The sequence below is a fragment of the Phodopus roborovskii genome, unplaced genomic scaffold, assembly GCF_943737965.1.
Source record: "Phodopus roborovskii unplaced genomic scaffold, PHOROB, whole genome shotgun sequence".
In the NCBI taxonomy this organism is placed as follows: Eukaryota; Metazoa; Chordata; class Mammalia; order Rodentia; family Cricetidae; genus Phodopus; species Phodopus roborovskii.
Genome location: NW_026126480.1, coordinates 59,958,148 through 59,985,272, shown reverse-complemented (window position 1 = coordinate 59,985,272; position 27,125 = coordinate 59,958,148). Strand labels below are relative to the sequence as shown.

Below are 27,125 nucleotides of genomic sequence, written 5' to 3'. Positions count from 1 at the left end.
ATGGACAAAGTGTGTAGTCCTCAGGTTCTTCCCTCTAACATGAAGACAACTGTAGTTAGGTGATGATTTAAAAAATTAAACAGGAACAAAGAGGTAATTATATAGCTATGGAGCTCTGAGGAAGAAAAATATCCCATGAGGGTTACAAACTTTATCTCAGCTGACTGGTGATCAGGTGATTACAGGAACTATGGGGACCTAGCTCTGCTTCTGTGGAAGAACATGGGTACATTTACATTACAAGTAATGATTTCCTTCAAAAATGCACAAACCAAGCTTCAGCATGACTTTTAGGACCATGACTCAACATGACTATTAAGACATAGGGGCACAGAGTTTGTTACTAAATAAAGAGGGTTTCAGAACTTCGTCTGCTCATGTTTGCTTAAATGTCTGAAACATTGAGCAGAAATATCAGTTTATTCAAGTAGACTACATCCATAATGGCAAAAACAGCCAAACCAGACAGCAAATACCAGCTTCACTCATAATATTTAAATATTATGTAAAACAGAAACTAAGGAATAAACATATTAAGAAACATAAAAATACAACTTATTTAGAATAAAGTGCATATATAGGAAAATTATAGAGAAGAAATCGATGTTGCTCAAATTGATATCTGAAATTTCCCTATGGAAAGATATTCCAATAAAGCCAAATTGTGGTCCCCAAAAAAGTATATGAAAGATCATACCAAATAAATGAAAAAATGAATGACACATGGGGAAAGGATCTGAGTTTCAAGGATTGTACCCTACGATAGTTTGAATTGCTTTTCTAAAACCCATTCAAATTTAAATGTTATTGAAACAGTATTGAGATACCAGATCTTTATTGTTGCTATTGCCCTACAAAAATGATATAAAAGTAATCTATAATCTTATTCTTTGGGCTAGTATGTAGGCTTTGTCATTGGGAGATGCCTTCTCACCGATATTGTCCTTCAGTCTTGGACTCTGAAGCCTAAAGAACTATAAAAAATATATGTCTATAGAAAGGATAGTATAAACATCTCCTTTAGAGATGACTTAGTACCCATCACTTATTCTCAACATCTTATACAGCTATGAATCTCTGCCTACACCACCATTTACTACAAAAATACTCCCCCTACTAAAGCTCAGTGAACATGATGGTAGAGGAGAAACCTAGACCTAACTGAAGTTGTCCTCATGTTAGTGGGAGTAGCCCAAAGAGTAGCATTGCTTTGAACATTAACTTTTTTCATATACATGTTAATACTCACTTAGCAGCAACAATGATATTCTCTCAAACTAACAAATCATTTATAGACCTACAATGGCCATGGAGTAAAACCTGTAATGATTACATGGCCTGATGTCATGACTTTCATTCTGTTTTTTTTTTCAAGTCAATGTTTCTTTGTGTAGCCTTGGTTGATCTAGAAGTATCTCAGTAGACCAGGCTGACCTTGAACTAACAAAGATCTGCCTGCCTCTGCCTCAGAGTGCAGATATTAAAAGTGAGTACCTGGAATGATATCCAATCCTTACCAAGTATAAGAATTGCAAGGATTCTCTTATCTTCTTTTTATTTATTTAATTTAGAAACAATCTTATCTTACATATTAATCCCAATTCCCTTTGCCTCCCATCCTTGCAAGTCCCCACTGATTCCCCCATCCCACCATACACCCACTCCCCAAGAACATTGAGGCCATCCATGAGGGATCATCAAACACTGTCACATCATGTAAAGGAAGGCCTAGGCCTTCCTACATGTATCTGGGCTGAAAGAGTATCCCTCCATAGGAATTTTGTTCCAAAAGTCCATTTGTGCACTAGGGACAAATACTAGTTCCACTGTCAGAGGCCTCATAACCTGCTCAGGTCTCCTAACTGGCACTCACATTCAGAGGGCTTGGTTTGGTCCAATGCTGGTTCCCCAGCTTTATGACTGGGGTCTGTATACTCTCACTTGGTCAGGTCAGCTGTTTCTGTGGGTTTCTCCAACATGGTCTTGACCCCTTTGCTCATCCCTCCTCCCTCTCTACAACTGGATTCTAGGAGTGTGGCTCATTGCTTAGGTGTGGAGTCCAGCTTCTGCTTCCATCAGCTACTAGAGGAAGGCTCTAGGACAGCGATTAAGGTAGTCATCAATTTTATTATAGGGGAAGAGCATATAAGGCAGCCTTTCCTCTACTTCCTTCATTCTTACTTGGGGTCTTCTTTATGGGCCTCTGAACATTTCCCTAGTGCCATATTTCTCTTTAAACCTATAATGGCTCACTCTATTAATGTATCTCTTTTCTTGCTCTGCTCTATTCCTCCCCAAACTCAGTCTTCCTGATCCCTCATGTTCTCCTTGTTCCTCCTCTTCTCCCCTTCTCTTTTTCCTACCTCCATCCCCTCTCTCCCAATTCTCAGTTTGCTCAGGAGTTCTTGTCCCTTTGCCCTTATCCTAGTTTCTCTGGTGGTGTGGATTGTAGGCTGGTTATCCTATGCTCTATGTCTAATATCCATATATGAGTGAGTGCATATCATTCTTGTCTTTCTGTGATTGGGTTACCTCACTCAGGATGTTTTCTTCCAGTTCCATTCATTTGACTGTGGATTTCAATATTTCATTTTTTTCCCACTGAGTGTGCTTCCTCTAAAATCAGGAACAAGACAAGGTTGGCCACTCTCTCTATATCTCTTCAATATTGTACTTGAAGTTCTAGCTACAGCAATAAGACAACAAAAGGAGAACAAGAGGATACAGACTGGAAAGGAAAAAATCAAACTTTCACTATTTGTAGATTATATGATAGTTTACATAAGTGACCAGAAAAACTCTACCAGGAAACTCCTGCAGATTCAATGCAATCCCCATTGAAATTCAAGCACAATTATTCACTGACTTTAAAATGATAATACCAAACTTTATATGGAAAAACAAAAGCCAGGATAGCCAAAACAGCCCTGTACAATAAAGAAACTTCAGGAAGCATCACCATCCCCCACTTCAAGCTCTACTGTAGAGCTGTAGTCCTGAAAACAGCTTCGCATTGACACAAAAATAGACAGGTAGACCAATGGAATCAAATTAAAAATCCTGATATTAACCCACATACCTACAAACACCTGATTTTTGACAAAACAATTAAAAGTATACAATGGAATGAGGAAAACATCTTCAACAAATGGTGCTGGTGCAACTGGATGATGGTGTATAGAAGACTACAGATAGACCCATATCTATGGTCATGCACAAAACTTAAATCCAAATGGATCAAAGACCTCAACATAAATCCAGCCATACTGAACCTCTTAGAAGAGAGAGTAGGAGTATCCTTGAACAAATTGATACAGGAGACCACTTCCTGAACATAACCCAAGTAGCACAGACACTGAGATCAATAATTAATAAATGGTACCTCCTGAAACTGAGAAGCTTCTATAAGGTAAAGACACAGTATACAAGATCAAACAGTAGCCCACAGACTGGGAAAAGATCTTTACCAACTCCACATCTGACAAAGGGATTATTTCCAAAATGTATAAAGAACTCAAGAAGCTAATCAATTTCATGGTTTCACAGAATGGAGGTCTCTATAAGCCTCCTTTCAGGGACAACCCTGCCACATGCCTGGCCTCATCAGCTTTCCTTAGAACTGGAGGTAAATTCCATAATGTGTTTTTTCTATCCTTAAAACTAGAACCATATGGCCAAAGCTCCAACTTCTACAGCTTACTGGACCTGGAACATGGCCCTCTCATTCAATTACATCTTCACCAGCTTTCTGTTTGTGATTGCTTCCTTCACTGCCTTAGCCTGACTGTTCTGAAATTGTATCTATAGACCAGGCTGGCCTCAAACTCAGAAATCCACCAGCCCCTGCCTTTGGAGTGCTTGGATTATAGGTGTGCAACACCACACCTGCTCTAAGATTTTCTTTAATTCCATTCTAAAAGATGAAATTTGGCTGGGTGGGATCTTGCTCTGAGGTAACCACATACTTTATTACACTTCTAATTTTATCTCCTTGAACACATCTCCAATCCACTTCCTGGTATTCTTTTTCTCCGCAAATTGTACATATTGTAGTTTTCCTTTCCAAGCTTGCTCCTTTTCTTTATAAATCTTCATTAGAGTTGCCACTAATAACCACATGATAGAGTCTTCATTGGGCTGTTTTGACATTTCCGTAGCCTCATGCAGTCTCTTTGACAAGGGCAGAAGACAGCTGCATTCTTCACTAAAATATCTCAAGAATGATCTCTAGGCAACATACTAAAATTCTTCTCCTCTGAAACCTCTTGAGACAGACCCCTATAGTTCATCAAATCACGTTTATCACCACTGTCTTCCATGATCCTACTAGTATAGCTATTAAGCACCACTTAAAGCATTCAACTGTTTTTTTTTACTAATCCACAGCCCCAAAGTCCATAATCCTTCAAACAAAAGTATGGTCAAGCCTGCCAGAGTGACCTGCCAGTTAAGTGGTGGACTTATTCAGAAAAATTCTCTTTAGGGATGGGCACTAGTCTCATGTGCCTGTAGAAATGATAAACTGATGAATTAATGGTTCTAAATCCACCTGATAGGTCCTTAGCAAGCCTACCTCCACACTTGAATTTAAATGGTTGGTGCAAACTTCCTCATTCACCTCTCTTGCTAATATTAAGACTAACAGCAGCACCAGAGTTAGAAAGAGGAGAGCATTTCTGAAAATACTTTTCTGTTGGGAGTATTGTTTTTCCGCCTGCCGACTGGTCTTGTCCCACCACCACACCAGCCCCAATTAACACACTGAGACTCTGTATTAGACACAGTTCTGTTGGCCAGTTACTTGTTTCTTATCAGCTAGCTCTGTCTTAATTATTAACCCATTTCTATATATTTCCACGTGGTCTTACCAAGAGCGGAGGAACGGCAGTTCTGTTCTCTCTCCATTCTCCATCTATATTTTGCTTTGTTAAAGTTAAAACCCTTCTTTTTATTTTAGACAGAAAAGAGGAGATGATGGGAGATGTCATTCTGTATATGTTTCTCATACTGGTTAATAAATAAAGCACTGTTGGCCAATAGGAAAGGAAGATAGGAGGGGCTAGGAGTCAAGGAGAAAAGAGGAAATAGTAAGGAGGGGCCAACATGGAGAGTCTGGAGAGACTAGAACCACCAGCCACCTCTCGCTGGTAAGACCACGTGGAAATACATAGAAATGGGTTAATAATTAACACAGAGCTAGCTGAAGAGAAACTAGTATCTGGCCAACAGAGTTATATCAAATACAGAGTCTCTGTGTGTTAATTGGGGCTGGCGCAGCAGTGGGACAAGACTGGGCTGTGGACGGAAAAAAACCTTACTCCTTACACTTTCCCACCCATTATTCTATTTGACCATCACAGCAACTTTAAAGGATGGCATGGAGGTGCTACTATTGCTGTTTTGATAAGGAGGAAATTGGCTCAGAGATAAGTGGTTTGTACCAGTTTCACAAAGAAGTTACATCTCTTATCTGGAACTCTCAGGCTCTGTCGATGTTATCCATTCAGAGTCTGACTCAACTTCTACCTTCTCTTAGGGCCCTTCCCTGTATGCAAGTTTCTTTTTCTTCCCTTTGCTTTAATATCCTTTCTTGCACTGCTAATTTGACTGTATCATGCATGCCCTTACCTGTCATCTGTCCATACTGTATGCTTTGTCCTAGATTCTGAAGCAGAAACTGTTGTGTGTCATCAGTTTCCTGCAAAGACCTTATACCATGCCTTCCCTCTAGCCCATGCCAGTAAACACTGGCTAGTGCTTGATATCTCTGTGGGCTGCTATGCTTAAACAGTTAACTCCAGCTACCAAGACTGAAAACAAACATTCCCTAGTCCATTCACATTTGGTGGAGTACAGAAAATAATTCTATTGACAAAGATACTGAACATTGGGTCATTGGCCTCAAAATATTTTATATCAGTCAAATGTATGCAGGCTTTGCTTTGCTGACATAGGCATTACCTCATAACATCTGAACATCCTGAAGAGTACCTTCTGTATGACAGGGACTCATCATGAACACCAAAGAACGCAACAGATGAAGGTCTATTTGAAACTTACTAGAATATACCTTAGATGGTCTTTTCTCAACATGCTAAGCAGAGAAAGCAACAACTATGTTACAGATCATCATATTTTTAATTTTAATGGCAAGAAGATAAGTACATTTCTCAAAGCTTTTGTTTCTTCAATAGCCCCAGATTATACCTTATGATGAGCAAATGTATCTAAGGTTATCTTTTGGCACACCAAGACCTATGTCAAATGCAAAACAGAAAAATCAATCTGTATTTGCTTTTTGATGAGTTTAAACAAGTTAAACTATAGAGTTTAAGGTTTTTCTTTGTAAAGCCGATTGGTTTAGATAATTTCATAGATTTTTTTTAATTTTTTTTGCTTTCTAATTATAAAAATTGTGTCTTTAAGACTAATTATAAAATTTCTTGTGAGCAGTTAGTGGAACTAAAGAGTATATGACTGAAATTCTAACTTCAATTGTCAAGAAACATTCTTCCTTGAATTTTGCAATTTGTACAACAAAGGAAATTTTTAAATAATGTACATAGTTTTATTGTTTTATATATATACATATATATATTATTTTTTATTTTAAATATTGATCCCAGTCTCCTCTCCCTCCATCCCTCCCTCCCATGCCCCCCAACACCCCTCCCATCCCATTGCCCCCCTCACAGGGAGAATGATGCCTTCCAGGAGGGAATCATCAAAACCTGTCAAGTCATTTGGAGTAGGGACTAGGCCCTCCCTCTTGCCTCTAGGCTAAAAAAGCATCCATCCCTCCATGGAGAATGTGCTCCCAATGTCATTTTGTGCACCAGAGATACATCCTGGTTCCACTGTCAGAGGTCCCTTAGACTGTTCAAGGGGTCTGAGTTGGTCCAATGTTGGTTTCCCAGCTGTCAGTCTAGGGGTCCATGAACTCCCCCTTGTTCAGGTCAGCTGTCTCTGTGAGTTTCTGTAGCCAGATCTTGACCCCATTTTCTTATCACTCCTCCCTCTCTGCAACTGGATTCTAGGAGTTTGGCTCAGTGTTCAGTGTTTAGCTATGGGTGTCTGCTTCGCTCCCTCTATTATGGTATCATTTTAGTTTTTTGTTTTGTTTTGTTTTGTTTGTTTGTTTGTTTTTGCTAGTCCCACATCACATGTTCTCTTCTCCTCCCTTTCTGTTTCTTGTAATTCCCTCTCCACTCACTGCCCCCCACCCACCACTCCCAATATGCTCAGGAGATCTTGTTCCTTTTCCATTCTGTGAGGGACCTAGTATGAAATCTTAGGTTCCTCCTTGTATCCTAATTTCTTTGGTGGTGTGAATCATAGGCTGGTGATCCTTTGCTCTATGCTTAAATCCATATATGAGTGAGTACATACCATGTTCCTCTTTTTGTGACTGGGTTACCTCACTCAGGATGGTTTCAAGTTCCATCCATTGTCGGGGGCGCCGCGCCCGGTTGCTGCCGCCCGCCCCGGCGGTGGATCTGTGGCCCTGTTGTTTTTTTTTTTTTTTTTTTTTTTTTTTTTTTTTTTTTTTTTTTTTTCCTCCCGCCGCCTTTTCCCCCCCTCCCCCCTCCTTTTCTTTTCTCCTCCCCCCCCTTTTTCCTCCTCCCTTTTTTCTTCGCCTCCCCCTCACCTTTGCCTGCCAATTTCAAGATTCCATTGTTTTGTTTGTTTGTTTGTTTGTTTGTTTGTTTGTTTCTGCTGAGTAGTATTCCATTGTGTAAATGTGGCACATCTTTTTTATCCTTTTTTTCATTTGAGGGACATTTATTTTGCTTCCAGGTTCTTGCTATTACAAATAATGATGCTATGAACATAGCTGAACAGATGTCTTTGTTGTGTCAATGTAGATCATTTGGGTATATGCCTAAGAAAAGGATTTCAGGGTCCTGTGGTAGACTGGTTGCCATTTTCCTGAGTATACAATGGAAGGAGGAAAACATCTTCAACAAATGGTGCTGGCACAACTGGATGATGGTGTGTAAAAGACTGCAGATAGACCCATGTCTATCACCATGCACCAAATTAAGTCCAAATGGATCAAAGACCTCAACATGAATCCAGCCACACTGAACCTCTTAGAAGAGAAAGTGGGAGGTACTCTTGAACAAATTGATACAGGAGACCACTTCCTGAACATAACACCAGTAGCACAGACACTGAGATCAACAATTAATAAATGGGACCTCCTCAAACTGAGAAGCTTTTGTAAGGCAAAGAACACAGTAGACAAGACCAAACAACAGCCCACAGACTTGGAAAAGATCTTTACCAACCCCACATCTGACAGAGGGCTGATCTCCAAAACATACAAAGAACTCAAGAAACTAGTCAACAAAACACCAAATAACGCTATTAAAAAAGTGGGGTACAGAACTGAAGAGAGAATTCTCAATAGAGTAATCCAAAATGGATGAAAGACACTTAAGAAAGTGTCCAACATCCTTAGCCATCAGAGAAATGCAAATCAAAACAACTCTGAGATAACATCTTACTCCTGTCAGAATGGCTAAAATTAGAAACACCAATGAGGACTCATGTTGGAGAAGATGTGGAGAAAGGGGAACACTCCTCCACTGCTGGTGGGAGTGCAAACATGTACTTAGTTTTATTTTATATGTGTGTGCCTGCATATGTGCATGGGCCTCTTGTCAGAGACAAAAAGAGGATGTCAGAGGCCTTGGAACTGGATAGGTGATTGTGAGCTATCTGATGCGGGTGCTGAGAACCAAACTTTAGTCTTCTGCAAGAGCCTCAAGTGATTTTAACTGCTAACCCATATTTCCCACCCCTGGAAAGTTCATTTCTAAATAACTCAACTGTTGTTATTTCTTTGAAAAGAATAATGTAGCCTGGGAAGACCCACACTTTTCTGCCTCTACTTAGGTATATAATCAAAAAATAAATACACTTAGAAACTGAATTCACCATGTACTATAACAGTTTTAGTATTTGGCAATTTAACTTTAAGTTAATAATAAAGTATTTCCCTGGAATGTGTGTTCTACATTCTGCTTGGGGAGTTTCAAGTGGGAAGTCTCACTTGCTCCTTTTAGACACTGTTTTGTGTGGCAGGACTCCTCCATAGTGTTTCTCATCCCTTAGACCCTCCTTGAATTAAAACAAATACAATTCAATAACCAAATGGGCATCCAGCTTCTGTTTGACAGTCTTCTCACCTACAAAGGCAAAGCTACCCTACACTAATACAAACTCTGTTCACAGTCTTGCTGGATATAAGATGCCTTCTGAGTAGCTTCTGTAAACAAATACCTATATAATGTCATCTTGAAATATGCCTGCCATGGATCTGGGAGATTTAGACCAGAAAGTTAAGCACAAGTAAAAATGAATGGTGGGGAGAGAGTAACAAAGCTGAGAAGCCAAAGTTGGTTGTAAAAATACAGTTAACTAACTAGCTAGTATCAGTATCTCAATACTCAATGTGTACATGTCAATATGATGGACATGTACACATTTTATTCCGTATTATCTTTGCAATTGTCATGACCTCCTTGCAATCACATATCTGATAAGAATAAGGATTTCTATCCAGTTATTGACAGTAGAATTAGCATCTTTAAGTAGCCCTTGGACTCAAACTCTATTTGTTTGGGGTGAGTTTGACAGAAAACAGCATTATATAAGCCTTAAGACTGGTAAGTCTGAGAAGACCCAAACTTTTTCTGCCTCTGCTGGGGTATAGAGCTATAGAGAAATACACTTAGAAACTCAATTTACTATGTACCCTCACAATTTTAATTTCTCATGGAGCTTCAAATGCCAAAGGATGGGGAAAGCTCTTGCTTAGAGTTAGAGTAGAAAGAGTTTAAGAAGACAAAAGAAATGGAGAGGAGGGGCAGAAAGGATAGTGGAAGCCAGTGGAGGGCAGAGGAAGGAAAAGAAATCAAGGCTAGAATGCATTTGATGTTTTAATAGCTGCTTTCTAGACCCAGTTCCCAACCCAGCATTCCTCTACTCTATGTGACACTGAGAAGGACTCCATTGTGCAGTAGATCCTGGGCTTTAAAGGCTGTCCATCCCTGTAACACAAATAATAAAAACTCAGAGATAAGATATTGGAGTTAAAGCTGAAAGATCAAAGAAACAAAGCAGCCAATCAATCACTAGAGGTTTCTCACCTCTACCAATGCTCAGAACTAAGAGGAAAATGTGCCCTCTGATGACATCTCCAAACAACACTGCTCTCCACTAGTCCTCAGCATCATAAACTGCTATGATTGATTGCCCAAGATTGACTTTGCTTCTCCTTATATACCTCTATAGTTTTGAGATTAAAAGTGTGTGATCCCAAGTGCTGATATCACCTTTGTGTAAGATGTTTCTCTTTTAGACTGGATCAATTTTGTGTAGTTCTCCATGGTCTTGAACTCACAGAGGTCCATCTACCTCTGTCTCTGTCTTGTGACTAGCTTTGCATTCTGAACCCTCAGGCAAGCTTTAGTAAATCATAAATAATGAATCACCACATGTTCCTGTAAAAAGTGGATGCCACTCCCTGCTGAAGGACAGAAAAGGTAAGAGGATAGACAAGCTCTGTGTAGGTTGACCAGGTCTCCGATTCAGAGCTCCTGGTGTCTCCATGTGGTAGTAGCCATGTGACAAGAAAGTTAGGTTCCCTATATTTGGGTCTCCTATTCCAAAACTCCCTCTTTGATTTGTTCTCCACAAGACCTATGAGGTGTCCTTAGATAGAAGCTTTGCTGTGCACAACCCCAGGCAATGGTAAAGTATGCCTTTAGTTCCAGCACTCAGGAGGCAGAGGCAGGCAGATCTCTTCAAGTTAGAGGCCAGTTTGATCTCCAGAGGAAGGTCTATGATAGTCTCCAAAGCTATAGAGAACCCTGTCTCAAAAAACAATTAATGTATTAAATTGAGGGCTTTCTTTTTTGAGATTGGTTTTCATTTTTCTAATGAAATAAAATGCAATGACATCATTGTACTTTATTTGGACTACACATTATTTATTAAGTTAAAATGTACCTATAATATGATTAAATTAGGTCTACTTTCAACTACTATTTTTTGCTTATACTCTCTGCTTATTTCTTCTTTTATAGTTTTACTTCTTAGGAACTTTATACATAAATGCTTCATGTACATCACTGCCACCACTTCCTCACCCCCATTCAAATCCTCCGATATCCCTTTTTCCAAAATTCATGATCTCTTTTTTAATTGATATTGTTTCATGTATATGACATGTCAACTGGTAGTGTCATAATGTTGCCCTTATTCATAGAACTATGTTAAGAGTTACCTGGGACATTCCCCTGTCGGGTCTAGGGGATGTTATCTACCTGCCAATATTCTGGGCCTCTGGCTCTTGTTCAGGCGAAATCTGTTTAGATCTTTAGTAACCTACATTAGTTATAACTATAAATGTCATCAAGCAGTTAATTATGTAGAAGCAAAATAAATCACTACTTCACTCCCATGCAGATACATTTGCTCACACTATTTAGCTCATGGAACAGGACATGAATGAGGGTGGGCTTGCACTGTGCATCTCTGAGTCACTTTCCTCTTAAGAAATAAATCCAGGCAAATTTTTTCATTCCCTTTTTAATGCTATAATTGTTTTAATAGAGTGGACTTTTTAATATATATTTTGCTTATTTTACATATCATATGATTCCAGTTCCATCTCCCTCCCTCCCACACCACTCTAAACCCCCCCCCCCATCCTTTCCTCCCCACTCCACGGGGTGTGTGTGTGTGTGTTACCTTCCAGGAGGGATCATCAAAAAATCTGTCAAGCCATTTGGAGTAGGGTCTAGGCCCTCCCTCCTACCTCTAGGCTAAGGGAGCATCCCTCCATGGGGAGTGTGTTCCCAAAGTCCTTTCATGCACCAGGGATACATCCTAGTTCCACTGTCAGAGGTCCCTTAGACTGCCCAGGCCTTCTAACTGGGACCCATGTTCAGGACTTCCAACTGAGATCCACATTAAGGAAGTCTGAGTCAGTTTCATTCTGATAACACCTATTTATAAAATACCAGAATGCAACAGTTAGAATGCAAGGGGTTATTGAAAAAACAAAAGTCTAAAAAGCTATTATATGTATTTATATTAGATTTGCCAAACTTGATAGCTCTAACAAATGCAATAAATTCAACTCAGAAGATAAATATCTTCTTTCATGGCCCTTGGAATAATTGCCTGTTTTCTCCACATTTTCTGCATATGTTGGTAAATTTGTTAGGCAGAAAACAAAAGCACAGAATGCAGGGACGCCTCTCTAAAGAAAGGATGTATATTCAGGCTAAACTGCTGTATTGCTCCAAGTAGCTTTTTACTTGCTATCTCAGCAAATGGAGAATAAAAAAGCATAGAACTATGAATCAGAAGTAGGAAAGTGAATGGAGACAGAAGACAAGAATTAAGATTTGATCCTAAATCATCTAATCTGTAACCCAATTCCTACCATTCTCTGATACATCATTCAAAATAATGAAGGATACTTTGCTGCTATTAGAAAGTTAAGTACTAATCAAACAATGTTGAATAAGGAGACAGAAATGCTAACTGCCCTGATTTGATCATTGTATATATTTATCATATCACATAATCCATAAATATGTACAATTAAAAGAATCACTAATAACAAAAGAAACTAGCTTTCTAAACCACAGACCCAAAAAATGTACATTCTAGCTGACTGGTAAATTAAAATGACAGGACAGGGAATGACTCAGTGAGTATGGTGTTTTCCATACAAGTGTGAGGATATGTGTGGCAGGGCAGTATATGCCTATAGCACCAGAACTGAGGAAGTAGAGATGGGAAGATCTGCGGAGCTCACTAGCCAATTCTGTGTCTTCTAGATTCAGTAAAAGACACTGCCTCAAAATGAAAAAAAAAAAACTGGAAAACAGAACCCACATTTGACCTCTGACCTTTAAATGAATATACTCAGGCATATGTACCCATACACATGTGCAAATTTATGCTAAAATACACACCGAAAACACAAATAAATAAAAGTGAAGACATGGTCCTTATACTAAATTCAATAGTAATTTTTTTTTTTTTTTGCAGATAGAAACAGAGCAATTGAAATTTACCACATTTACCTTTGTGCTTTGATCTGGGTTAAACAACATCAAGACATCCCCCTCAAGAAAGCTCTGAATTTCCGAGGTTATGATTGTTCTACAGAAGATCATCCTCTAGAATGAAACGTTTCTACATGCTGCTTGTTCTACCTTTCCCTGAAAGCTGAAATAACCACTATTCTTGGGGTAGGTAGAATTGAAATTCTTCAGATTTTCAGGAGATGTACCCCTCACTTACCTGCCTACTTCGAACTCATACTAAAAGACTGAGGGTAAAGATTGTTGAGTATTTTCCAGAGGGTACTTTTCACTTATTTGTTCCTCAGGCTATAGATCAAGGATTCAGCATGGGAATCACTACAGTGTAGAATATAGATGCTGTTTTGTCTGTGTCCATAGACTGACCAGAACTGGGCTGCAAGTACATGAAGATGATTGTGCCATAGAAGATGGACACAGCAGTGATGTGGGAAGCATAGGTGAAGAAAGCTTTCTTCCATCCCTCAGAAGGTAGGGGATGAGAATTACCAAGAATGTAATGAAAAAGACAACAGGCTTGCTGATGTGTGTAATGGAGCATGCAAGGGCCAGGTTGGGGCATGCCACAGAAAAAAAAATATTTATTTTATTAGAACCACAACAGGGGAGTCTGAAGGTATCAGCTGTTTGGGTTGAGGCATTAAGAAAGCCACAGGCCTAAGAGCCAACGGTAAGGATGGTTCACACAACTGTTATCATGGTGGTGGTATAATGAAGAGGCCTACACACTGCTGCATGGCGATAATAAGCCATGGAGGCCGGGAGATATCTCTCAACAGTGGCAAAACCCACAAAGAAGAAAAACTGAGCTGCACAGCCATTGTATAGCCACCATCTTGGGAGCTACAGCCAATGAGTATCCCAGATCTACAAAGGACAAATTACTGAGAAAGAAGTATGGGAGTATGGAGATGGGAATCTGAGAAGATGAGGACCACCACCCATCCATCACCAGTCAGAGTGACAAGGTAGATGAATAACAATATCAGGACTGGAAGAACCTGAAGTTTGGGGTCATTTGTCAACCCCAACAAGTCATTTCTATGCTGTTCTCCATTGAAGTCAGCTTGAATTTCACCTGTGAGTAAAAAGAATGAACCATGAAGCTTTAAAAGAGGATATTTTGAAGACTGAGACACTAACATATATGCAAAAATATACCATGTAAGACACATAGTCCACCCTTTAGTTTTATTATAGTGTTAGATCCTTTGAGATAACTACAATGTGCCTATTTTACAGCTCAGGAAGATAATAACTTGGCAATATTAATTGAGAGTAGATAATTAACAAAAGTCAAAATCATATCTATCTCTGTATTTCTGAATTCAAAGTACATGTGTGTGCCATTAATGTGTAGTTGTATCTGGCAACATCAGTTTTAAGAACTTACTCAAATTTCAACAATCAGAAATAGAAAACTGAAGTAAAATAATGTGAATCCATTCTTCCTTCTCTGCCTCATTCTGCCTTAATAATATGGTCTCAATAGAAGCTTCATGAAATTTGAATATGTGCATAATTAAATCACATAGACTATAAAAATTAATATATTATACTATTCATTATATCTTACTCCCAAATCGCTACTTGAACTTAACACATTTTTTATCTTCTAATTAACAGTTTGGGGCTGATTCTACCAAAAGAAGAATGTAAACACCAACCCATCCACAAACCCTTTCATCTACAATGCTGTCCTGCCTGCAAAATATGTTAGAGTGATGGTTTCACAAAGCTTGTGGAAGTAGCCAACTAATATTTAATTTGACTTAAAGCCCACTCTACAAGATGGATCCCATAACTGACAAGGCGTGGGTGACTAAGAATCTGTGGCTAGATATCACAGAAATCTAGGGTATAACCAAATACTGCTGGTCTTTAAAAAAATTTTTTAAAAAAAGTAATGATAACGTGATTCCTAATGATATTCTGCTATACTCACAGATTAGTGCCTTATTCAGTCATCACCACAGGCTATTCATACAGCAGATGGAAATAAAAACAGAGCCACAGCCAGACATTATGCACAGAGAAAAAGACTCTGGAACACACATCTATAAATGAGATATATTCATCAAATCCCTTCCCTCAGAGCTGATGGAACCATGCAAATGTGTGTAAGAGCCACAGGGCATGAAGGAAACCATGAAGGAGAACAAGGTCCTCTAAACCAACTGACCAAAGCTGATATGAGCTCACAGAGACTGAGGCAGCATGCACAGGACCTGCATGGGTCTGCATAAACTCCTCTGCATATATATTATGGTTTCCAGTTTAATGTTTTTATGGTAATCCTGAGTGTGTGAACAAGTAGCTCTCTGATTCTTCTGCCTTCTATTGGGCTGTGTCCTTTCTGCTGGTTTACCTTGTCCAACTTTGCAATGATAGTCTTTGTTTTATCTTATTATATTTTATTTCATGTTTTGTTGTTATCTCTTAGAAGCTTGATCTTTTCTAATGAGAGACAGAAAGCAAGTAGAAATGTATAGGAGGGAAGGTGTGGATGACTTGGGAGAAGTAGAGGAAAGGAACACGGTAAACAGGATATATTATATGAGAAAAGAATCTACTTTCAATAAAAGGAAAATAAAACAATTCTCTGCAAATTGCAATATGCAGAGAAATTTTCCATCTTGCACTGGGTTATTTCCAGTAGCAGTATATTTTGTACCCTTTTTTTTTTTTTTTACTAAATTTGATATCTGGGTCCCTTTTGGGTTCATGATTCACACCATTCATGACGTGTGTCTCCCACAAACCTAGTTATAGCATCAGCATATCACCCACCTGATATGAAAAAAGTAACATCTCTTCATGAGTACTTAAAAGCTATCATTATAAAACAAAACTACTACTACTTATTAATAATTAAAAGACTATTGATCAACTATATACCTCATATAAAGGTAGCATTGGAAACATAATTAAAACCTTGGTCATTTCAGACTAAATCCAGAGATTTTAAATGTAATTTCTAATATTCTTATAAGTTTATTCCTGAAACAGAACAACCAAAGAGAAGATGTAATATTTTTAGCATTTGTGTTTTAAATATATAAGTGATCATTTCATAATTATATTAATGTATATATATATATATATATATATATATATAATTTGTACATATGTATGTAGAAGTTTTTGTCAGTCCTATTGCAGTTCAGTCCTCTTCCTTCTGTACCCTCTAAGCAATTAAGTCTTCATTATCACACATTTAGCCATACAGTCATCCAGCACTTCAACTTGATATAATACCCTGGAAACAGTGATGGTATTAATTCCATCTTGGCTCACTCAGCCCACCTATTGCACACAGAAATAAACAGTTGGTAAATTGAATAGAACATCAATGCTAAAATATGAAAAATAAATGTTCGTGCTTTTTAAATCAATAACAAACAGGCTATAGTTGTCTTATCTAGATAACATTTTCTGCTAAAACATTGCCTTAGACTAACGTGCAAGGATATTCAGAAGAAATAATATGTTTGGAGATAGTCAGGACTAGAAAAAGGAGTGTGTCCTACTTTGCAGCATGCCCTCCTTCGGTTATTTTTTCTTCTTCTGAAAGCATTTGCAATGTAGATTTTGCCTGTCCCTAATAACACAGTGGTAGGGTTTGGAGGGGGAGGTGGGTGCAAGAAGCAGGCTCAGAAGAGGAAGGAGAAAGGAAAAAGAGAGAAATGGGAATTAGGAGAATACTTTCTTTCTGCTTTACCTCAGTTTGCCTTAGATAGAAAGTAGCCACTACTATCAATTTGCTGAGGAACACTTTTTATAAAATACAAAAGAGTAGGATATCACAGTCAGACTGTCCTGTTTGGATGTGTAATACCCTCATTCATTTCATTTCATGCCTTTTTGTGCTTTTAGAGGAATTTCCTAGAGCTTTTTCTTTTCAACCTTTTTTGCTTATGCATAGATGTAAAAGCAGTAATTGATCCTCCAGCAGGCAATACATTCTATGTATTGCTATGTTGCTCAGGCTGGCATACTGACCCTACTGTTTCAGCATTATGTATGAGTAAACAGCATGAAAGACATGTGCCACCATGCTTGGCTAGAATAATAAGTTTCATGGTTATATGCTGCAGAAATGTAGGCAAGTCAACTTCCCACCATCAACCAAAAATTAACTGGGGTAAATAATGGAAAATTCACCTACTGTATGCTCAATAGCAGTGTTAAACATGAATTAATTATCTATGACTTGATTAAACCGAGTCAAGCATTTGAATTTGTTTCTCTGGTTTAATGAGCACTATTTGGTGGCAATATCCCATCTAGTAACAGTTAGGTCAATGGTTATCTTGTCTAAGCAAAAGTGGCTGAAAAGTAGCAATTGGAAACATCTGTATCTTGTGAAATGGAGAAGAGGAGCCTGGGAAATAAAATCTGTATTTTTTGTATCTATATCCTGACTCTCTCCCTCCAAGGCTACCTCTTTATTTCTACCCACAATGTAAAGAATGCTACTTTAAGAAAATTAAAATAAGAAAACGCATACTATGATCTTGGGACTTCTGGGATCTTAATTCAGAACTGGCTTCAACAACAGGGCTCTTTGAAGAATGAAAAATGAAAAGAATTGTTTGGTGTCTGAGGTACTTCAATTTCAATGAGTAAGAAAATTCCTGAAGCTGTGTGATACAAGTGCAAAGGTAATTCAGAGGCTGCTACAGTTTAGGATGAGACCTTGAGAACCACACCAAAATGAGTGAGAGACAGAACACCAAGAGATTGGTGCCTGTTTAGACCCAGGATCCTCTAAAGGGATTATCCCCCAAGAAATCAACCCCAGTCTAGACCTCAGTGATAAGCAAACATATAATCAAAACAACACAAAGGCATTACTATAATACAAAAGTTCCTGCAAGATTCCTCAGGGAACAAAGGAGAATCAATTGCTTCTGTTTGTAAGCTAAGAACATTAACAAGAAAATTCCATCAAAGCATCTTTGCACATGCACACTTTTCCCTCACTGCATAGATTTCCTGCATTAGAAGCTGGCTCTTTACCTAAGTCTCAATGGGGAGGAATTTTGAATTGAACAAAATCAAACAACAAAAAACACAATGTTTCATAAACCCAGCTGAGATTATACAAGTTCAAGAACAGAGAACACTTTGAACAAAAATAATTTGTTTTCTAATGAACTTAATTATAAATTAGCTAAAACAATGAGCTGACAAAAATCATAAGATGCTGGGTATTTTATTTATTTTATATAACCAAGTCCATTTAAATGAAAACAAACATTTATAGAATTTGGGCATTATATAGAAGTTCTTTCCAAACTACTTCCTGCTGGTAAGGGGCTCTGTCATGCGGGATTCGAAGAAGATTCAGAAATCCTAGCTGTAGTCTGTAAGGCTGCTTTGTCCAGCTGTTTTGAATGTAGGATCACCTGCTACTCTGTTTCAGGTGGTCTGGCTTGATCAGACCACATTAGTCTGAAAGGAATCCACAACTTTTCACTTTCTGTGGAAACAAAATTAGGAATCCTTTTCCCCAGTAACTTGTCCTTGATCTTAAATTTTGGAGTCAAAGCATTCTTTTTAATGTAATTTATTATTTTACATGTCAATCCCAGTACCCTCTCCCTCACTCACTCCCTCCCTCCATGCATCCCTCCCTCCCCTCCCTTTTACCCTCTCTGCCCTCTCACATGCACTCTAACCACCCTGCCCTCCCATCCCCCCATCCCAATTCAGTAGGATGTTTCTCTGATTTCTTTCTCTGTCTCTTTTTCGTCTAAAAAAATTAGGGCTACTGATTTTTTGAGTTTATCTTGTATTCTGCAAGTTTGCTGAAGGTGTTTATCAGCTGTAGAAGTTCCCTGGTAGAGTTTATTGGGTTGCTAATGTAAACTATCATATCATCTGCAAATAGAGACAGTTTGACTTCTTCCTTTCCAATTTGGATGCCCTTGATCTCCTTTTGTTGTCTTACAGCATTAGCTAGAACTTCTAGTACGATATTGAAGGGATATGGAGAGAGAGGACAGCCTTGTCTTGTTCCTGATTTTAGAGGAATTGGCTTAAGTTTCTCTCCATTCAGTTTCATGTTGGCAGTTGGTTTGCTGTATATTGCTCTTATTATGTTTAGGTATGTTCCTGTTATCCCTGAATTTTGTCGAAGGCTTTTTCCGCATCTAGGGAGATGATCATATGTTTTTTCTTTTCCTGTTTGTTTATATGGTGGATCACATTGATTGATTTTCGGTATGTTAAACCATCCCTGCATTCCAGGGATGAAGCCTACTTGGTCATAGTGGATGATTTCTCTGATGTATTCTTGAATTTGGTTTGCCAGTATTTTATTGAGTATTTTTGCATTGATGTTCATCAGGGATATTGGTCTGTAGTTTTCTTTCTTAGTTGTGTGTTTGTGAGGCTTGGGTACCAAGGTTATTGTGGCCTCATAAAAAGAGTTTGGCAATGAACCTTCTGTTTCTATCTTGTGGAACAGTTTGAGGAGTAGTAGAATTAGTTCTTCCTTGAATGTCTGGTAGAATTCTGCATTGAATCCATCTGGCCCTGGACTTTTTTTGGTTGGAAGGCTTTCGATGACTGCTTCTGTTTCATTGAGAGTTATAGGTCTATTTGTCATTTGTCTGTTCTTGATTTAATTTTGGTAAGTGATAGTTATCCAGAAATTTGTCCATTTCCTTTGAATTTTCAATTTTTGTGGAATACAGATTTTCAAAGTATGACCTGAAAATTGTCTGGATTTCCTCTGTGTCTGTTGTTATGTTCCCCTTTTCGTTTCTGATTTTGTTAATTTGCATGTTCTCTCTGTGCTTTTTCATTAATTTGGATAAAGGTCGGTCTATCTTGTTGATTTTCTCAAAAAACCAACTCTTCATTGCATTGATTTTTTTGTATTGTTTTCCTGGTTTCTATTTTGTTGATTTCAGCCCTCAAGTTGATTATTTCGTGGCGTCTACTCCTACGGGGTGAGTTCGCTTCTCTCTGTTCTAAGGCTTTCAGTTGTGCTGTTAATTCTCTTATGTGACTATCATCTGTTTACTTCATATGGGCACTTAGTGCAATGAATTTCCCTTGTAGCACTGCTTTCAAGGTGTCTCTTAAGTTCGGCTATGTTGTGTCCTTATTAGCATTGAATATTAGAAAGTCCTTAATTTCTTTCTTTATTTCTTCTTTGACCCAGGAGTGGTGCAATTGCACATTGTTCAGTTTCCATGAATTTTCAGGTTTTCTGCTATTTGTGTTGTTGTTGAATTCCAATTTTAAATCATGGTGGTCCGATAAGATACAGGGGACTATTCCTATTCTCTTGTATCTGTTGAGGTTTGTTATGCCACCTAGTATGTGGTCGATTTTAGAGAAGGTTCCATGTGGAGCAGAGAAGAAGGTATATTCTTTTGTCTTTGGATGGCATGTTCTATAGATGTCTGTTAACCCCAGTTGAGACATAACTTCTGTTTGTTCTTTTGTTTCTTTGTTGAGTTTCTGATTTGTGGTCCTGTCTAGTGCTGTGAGTGGTGTATTGAAGTCTCCCACTATAAGTGTGTGAGGTTTTATATGAGTTTTGAGTTTTAGTAGTGTTTCTTTTACGGATGTGGGTGACTTTGTATTAGGGGCATAGATGTTCAGAACTGAGACTTTGTGTTGATGGATTTCTCCTGCGATAAATATGAAATGACCATCTTCATCTCTTTTCACTAATTTTGGTTTGAAATCTAACTTGTTAGATATTAGGATAGCTACGCCTGCTTGCTTCTTATTTCCATTTGATTGGAAAATCTTTCCCCAACCCTTTACCCTGAGGTAATGTCTATCTTTGAAGCTTAGATGCGTTTCTTGTATGCAGCAGGAGGATGGATTCTGTCTTCATATCCATTCTGTTAGCCTGTGTCTTTTTATAGGTGAGTTAAGACCATTAATGTTGAGGGTGAGTAAGGACCATTGATTGTTGATGCTTGCTTGATTTAGGTTTGTTGTTGGCAGTGGTATTGTGAATATATTAGTTCTGATTTACCCTTGGTTTCTGGTGTAGTTGGATTATCTGTTGCCTACTTTTTTTGGGGTGTAGTTACCTTCCTTTGGTTGGAGTTTTCTTTCCAGAACTTTCTGTAGGGCTGGATTTGTAGATACGTATTGGGAACTTCTGGTTTTGTCATTAAATATCTTGGTTTCTCCATCTATAGTGATTGAGAGTTTTGTTGGATATAGTAGTCTAGGCTGGCATCCGTGTTCTCTTAATTCTTTTAGAACATCTATCCAGGACCTTCTGGCCTTGAGGGTTTCCATGGAGAAGTCAGGTGTGATTTTTCCTTCGCTGCTCTTAATATTCTTTCTTTATTCTGTATTCTAGGTGTTTTGATTATTATATGTCGAGGGGTCTTTTTTCTTTGGTCCTGCCTATTTGGTGTTTTTTGTATGCTTCTTGTACTTTCATGGGCATGTCCTTCTTCAGATTGGGAAAGTTTTCCTCGATGATTTTGTTGAATATGTTTTCGGCACCTTTGAGCTGGGCTGCCTCACCTTTCTCTATGCCTATTATTCTTAGGTTTGGCCTTTTCATGGTGTCCCACATTTCCTGGATGTTTTGTGTTAAGGATTTGTTGGATTTATGATTTTCTTTGGTCGATGAATCTATTTCTTCTAGTTTATCTTCTGCGCCTGAGATTCTCTCTTCCATCTCTTGAATTCTGTTGGTTATGCTTGTGTCTGTAGTTCCTGATTTTTTGCCCAGTTTTTCTATTTCCAGCATTCCTTTGGTTTATGTTACCTTTATTTTCTCTATTTCAGTTTTCAAGTCTTGAACCGTTCCCTTCACCTGCTTAATTGTTTTTTCTTGGCTTTCTGTACTTTCCTTAAGGAATTTGTTCATTTCTTCCACTTTTTTGTTTGTTTTTTCCTCCATTTCTTTAAGGGATTTTCTCACACCTTCTTTGAGGGTCTCTATCATTTTTATGATGGTAGTTTTTAAGTCATTCCCTTCTGCTTCCTCTGCTTTGTTGTTGTGTTCTGTTCTAGTTATTGTAGATTAACTAGATTCTGGTGGTGTCATGCTTGTCTTTCTGCTTTTAGGTGTTTTCTTCTATTGCCTTCTTCCCATAGCTTCTTCCAGTAGGTGTTGGTGGGGTCTCCCCTTCTCTCTATGGTACTTCCCCGGTGGGCTTATGCGGGTCAGAGATTCAATATCTGTAGCTCTGTGTGGTCCAAGCTCTCTAGGAGGTCTCTCTGCAGACAGGGACCCAGGAATGAGGATCCAGTAGAAGATGCCAGCAGGAACTCACAGTGGTCCTGCAGAGATAGGCAGAGGACTGGAGGTGGGGGTCAGAGACCAAGCAGGTGGAAATTACAGTTGGTCCCATGTGGATAGGCAGGTCTCCTTTGTTCAGTGTTGCTCCGAGAAGTCTCAGAAGTAGGGTGGACAATTGGCTCCACCCTCTGTACCAGTGCTCAACCAGAGCGGCAGGCCCATGGGCAGGGTAGGGCACAGGGTGCAGGGGGGGGTCAGGCTCGCGGTGGGGATGGGTGGGGGTGTATCTGAGCTCCAAGAGTGCTCTCGATGGGGACAGGACACAGGAGCAGCAGGATCAGGGGGCAACCCAGGGAGTTCGGAGGGGGGGGAGAGATTGTAGGGGAGAGGCAGCCCCGATTGGGCCCAGACTCACCACTGGCCAATAGCTGGGGGAAGAGGACAAAGGCTGAGCTGAAACTTGGGAAGGTTTTGCAGGATAGTCGGATCTCACTGGAAACTGGAACTCTCCAGCTGAGGCCTCTTTCTTTAGCAGAGGCCCGGATTTGGGGGTCAAGGATCTTGCAGGCAGGAGCTCAGAGTGGACCTACAGAAATAGGCGGATCTCTGGGAGGGGCCCGGGACTCCAGCAGAGGACTCCATAAGATGCTGTTTTATTAATATTAATTTCCTGAATTAATACATATAGGGTTTCAACTACATTTTAGCCCTTGTCTTTATTGTGATTTCATTTCATATTCACACAGTCTTTTGAAAAATAATAATTTTACTAATCCTAGAAATTTTATTTTTTCTTTTTTATATATTTATTATTTTTTCTTATTTTACATATCAATCCCAGTTTCCTCTCCTTCCCTCCCTCCCATGCACTGCACCCCCCCATCCACAGGGAGGGTGATTCCTTCCAGGAGGGATCATCAAAATCTGTCAAGTCATTTGGAGTAGGAACAAGGCCCTCCGTCCTGCCTTTAGGCTAAGGGAGTATCCCTCCATGGAGAATGTGCTAGCAAAGTCCTTTTGTGCACCAGAGATACATCCTGGTTCCACTATCAGAGGTCCCTTAGACTGTTCAGGCCTTCTAACTGAGACCCACATTCAGGGGGTCTGAGTTGGACCAATGCTGGTTTCCCAGCTCTCAGTCTGGGGATCCATTAGCTTCCCCTTGTTCAGGTCACCTGTCTCCGTGGGTTTCTGTGGCCTGGTCTTGTCCCCATTTTCTTATCACTCCTCTCTGCATCTGGATTCCAGTTAGGCTCAGTATTTAGCTGTGGGTGTCTGCTTCTGTTTCCATCAGCTGCTAGATGAGGGCTCTATGGTGGTAGATAAGTTAGTCATCAAACTCATTGTCAGGGATGGGCATTTAAGGTAGCCTTTCCACTGTTGCTCAGATTATTAGTTAGGGTCATTTCTCTAGAGTCAGTTTTCTCTTCAATCCTATAATGGCTCCCTTAATTATGGTATCCCCCCCCCCCGTCTATTCATCCCTAAACTCAATCTTCCTGGTCCCACATGTTCTCCTCTCCTCCCTTTCTCTTTCTCCTAACTCAGTCTCCACTTACTGTCCTCCCCCCATCCCAATATGCTCAGGAGGGACCATGTATGAATCTCTTAGGTTCCTACTTGTATCCTAGTTTCTCTGGCAGTGTGAATTATAAGCTCATTGCTCTATGTCTAAAATCCATATATGAGTGAGTACATACCATGTTCCTCTTTTTGTGATTCGGTTACCTCACTCAGGATGGTTTCTTCTAATTTTATCCATTTGCCTGCAAATTTCAAGATTCCATTGTCCCTTCCCCTTCCCTGAGTAGTGTTCCATTGTGTAAATGTACCACATCTTCTTTATCCATTCTTCAGTTGAGGGGCATCTAGGTTTCTTCCAGATTCTTGCTATTACAAATAATGCTGATATGAATATAGTTGAACAGATGTCCTTGTTGCATAAATGTGGATCATTCGGGTATATTAGGCAATCTCTTTTAGTTAGTGTTTTATTGCCATGGAGAGCCACCAGGATTATTGCAACACTTATAAAGAAAATAGTTTAATTGAGGTGGCTCTCTTACAGTTCAGAGGTTCAGTCCATCATCACCATAGTGGGACATCATATCACATAGGCAGATATGGTACTGGAGAAGTAACTGAGAATCCTACATCTTGGTGTATTCACTGACAGTCCTCCAGAATTAATCTTCTCTCTGTCTTTGTCTCTGTCTTTTCTCACCCTCAGTCCCCACTCAGGAACTATTTTAACTGCCAACAGGTACCAGCATGAAGTTATATGTATTCATGTTTGGGTCTTCAATATGTTCCATTTGTCTGTGTGTCTGATATCATGGCATCACAATGTTATTTTTATTACCATAGCTCTGTAAGCTATCTTAATCTGAAGATTTGTTCTTTTTGCTCAGAATTTTTTGGCTATCTGGGCTCTTTTGTGGTTCCATATGAATTTTAGAATATTTTTTTTTCTGTGAAGAATGTGATGGGGATTCAGATTGGGATTACAATGAATCTGTAGACAGCTTTTGGTAAAACAGTCACTTTCACAAGTTAATTCTACCAATCTGTGGCATGGAATGTCTTTCTATTTTCTGCTGTCTTTCTCTTCCATTGTAGAGGTCTTCCTTTGTTAAGTGTATTTGGAGTTATTTTAAATTTTGAAGCTGTTGTGAATGGGAATGTGGTCATGTTCTTGCTCTGTATGTTTATTGTTGGTGTGCAGAAGAGCTATTGAATTGTTCATGTTGATTCTGTATTATAGCATATTGTTGAAAGTGCCTATCATTTTTCTGGTACAATTTGTGGGAATTCTAATGTACATATCATATCATCTGTAAATAGGGATAATTTGACTTTTTCTTTCCCCATTTGTATATTTTTTAATTCCCTTTTTTTTTCCTTATTAATTCAGCTAGTGTTTAAAACACAACATTTAAAAGAGTGGAGATAATGGAAAACCCTGCCTCAATTTTGATTTTGGTGTGGTTGCTTTAAGCTGTTTCCCATTTAAAAGGATGTTTCCAATTTAAAAGGGTTTTTCATATATAGCTTTTACTTTGTTGTGACATGTTCTTTCTCAGTCTACATGCCCTAGGATATTTATCATGAAGGCATATTGAATTTTTTCCAAAGTCTTGTCTTGTACCTATTGATATGGTTATGTAATTTTTTGTCTTTAAATCCATTTATATGGGTTATTACTTTTATTGACTTGTGTATGTTGAACCACCCCAGCATTTCAGGGGTGAAGCCAACATGGTGTAGTGTATAATCGTTTTTACATATGGCTGTATTCTGTTTGCAAATATTTTATGGAGTGTTTTTGAGTCTATGTTCATCATGAATAATGGACTGTAGTTTTCTTTTGTGTGTGTCAGTTGTAATTTCCCCTGTTCATTTCTGCTTCTGTTAATTTGGGTCCTCTCTTTCTTTTGTTTACTTGGGTCAAGGGTCTGTCAGTCTTGTTCAGCTTCTCAAAGTACCAGTTCTTAGATTCACTGATTCTTTGTTTCTATTCTATTGATGTCTGCTTTGATATTTATACTTTCTTGCCATAGGCTGGGCTTATATTTGGGTTGTTCTCTTTTTAAACTTTTTAAGTCACATCATTAAGTCATTTACTTGTCTTCTTTCTGTTTTGTTGTTGTTGTTGTTGTTGTTTGTTTGTTTTGTTTTGTTTTAAATGTAGGCACTTAGTTATAAATTTCCCTTATAAGTCTGCTTTCGATGTGTACCAAGGGTTTTGTTGGATTGTATTTTCATTTAGTTTCAGGAAGACTTTGTGATGATTTTTTTTCCTTTGATCCATTCATCACAAAAAAAAAATGTTTAATCTCCATGAGTTTGAGTATTTACTAAATTGTTTTGGCTGTCAAGTTTAAGCTTTGTTGTATAGCTGTCAGATAGTCTACAAGGAATGTTTTCAAACTTTTTTGAATTTGTAGATATGTTTTTGTGTCCTATAATGGTATGCTGTAGTATAGAATGTGTAACCACTAGTGTTTGGTGGAATATTCTTTTGACATATTTTAAGTCCTGTTGATGCTTGCTGCCAAACACTTCTCGTGTTTCTCTGTTTCTTTTTGTCCAGATGACCTATCTATTGGAAAGAGCCAGGCATTGAAATTATCTACTATTAATGGATTGGTGCTTTCTGTGTATTTAAATCTAACAATGGAATTTTTATGAAATTGGGTACCCAGAATTTGGTGCATATATGGTTAACTACTCCATTGATTAAAACAAAATGCCCCTCTTTATCTCTTCCATTTAGTTTCATTTTTAAGTCTATATTGTCAAATATTAGGCTAACAATGCTTTCCTGCTTCCTTTCTCCATTTGACTGAGTGGTCTTGCTCATCCTTTTATTATAAGACAGTGTCTATCTTTGAAACTAAAAGTGTTGCTGCAGGCAAAAGATAGGTGGATTTTGTTTCTTGATCCATTCTGTTAGCCCATGTCTTTTATTAGAGAATTGAGGCCATTAATATTTGCTTTTAATATTGAAATGTGTGTTAATTGTGATCATTGTATTATTGATTTTTGCTGTTAGTGTGTTCTCAGTGGTTTTCTGTGTTTTATTGTGGCTTCACATTTCTTTCCATGGTCTCTATGCTATGCTTCTTCCTCTCTTCAGCTCTAAAAAAATGCTTCCAGCATCATCTTTGGGCTTTGTTCATTGAATGTAAATTTTTCAAGGTTGTGTATGTTATATTATGGGAAAATGTCCTTTCTTCTCTAGTCATTGCAAA

At 38.6% G+C, this 27,125-nt stretch overlaps 1 pseudogene; it reads right to left on the bottom strand.

Moving 5' to 3' along the window:
* Positions 1 to 13,336: 13,336 nt before the first annotated feature.
* On the bottom strand, positions 13,337 to 14,235 carry LOC127227856 (olfactory receptor 1444-like; annotated as a pseudogene).
* Between the last annotated feature and the right edge of the window lie 12,890 nt (positions 14,236 to 27,125).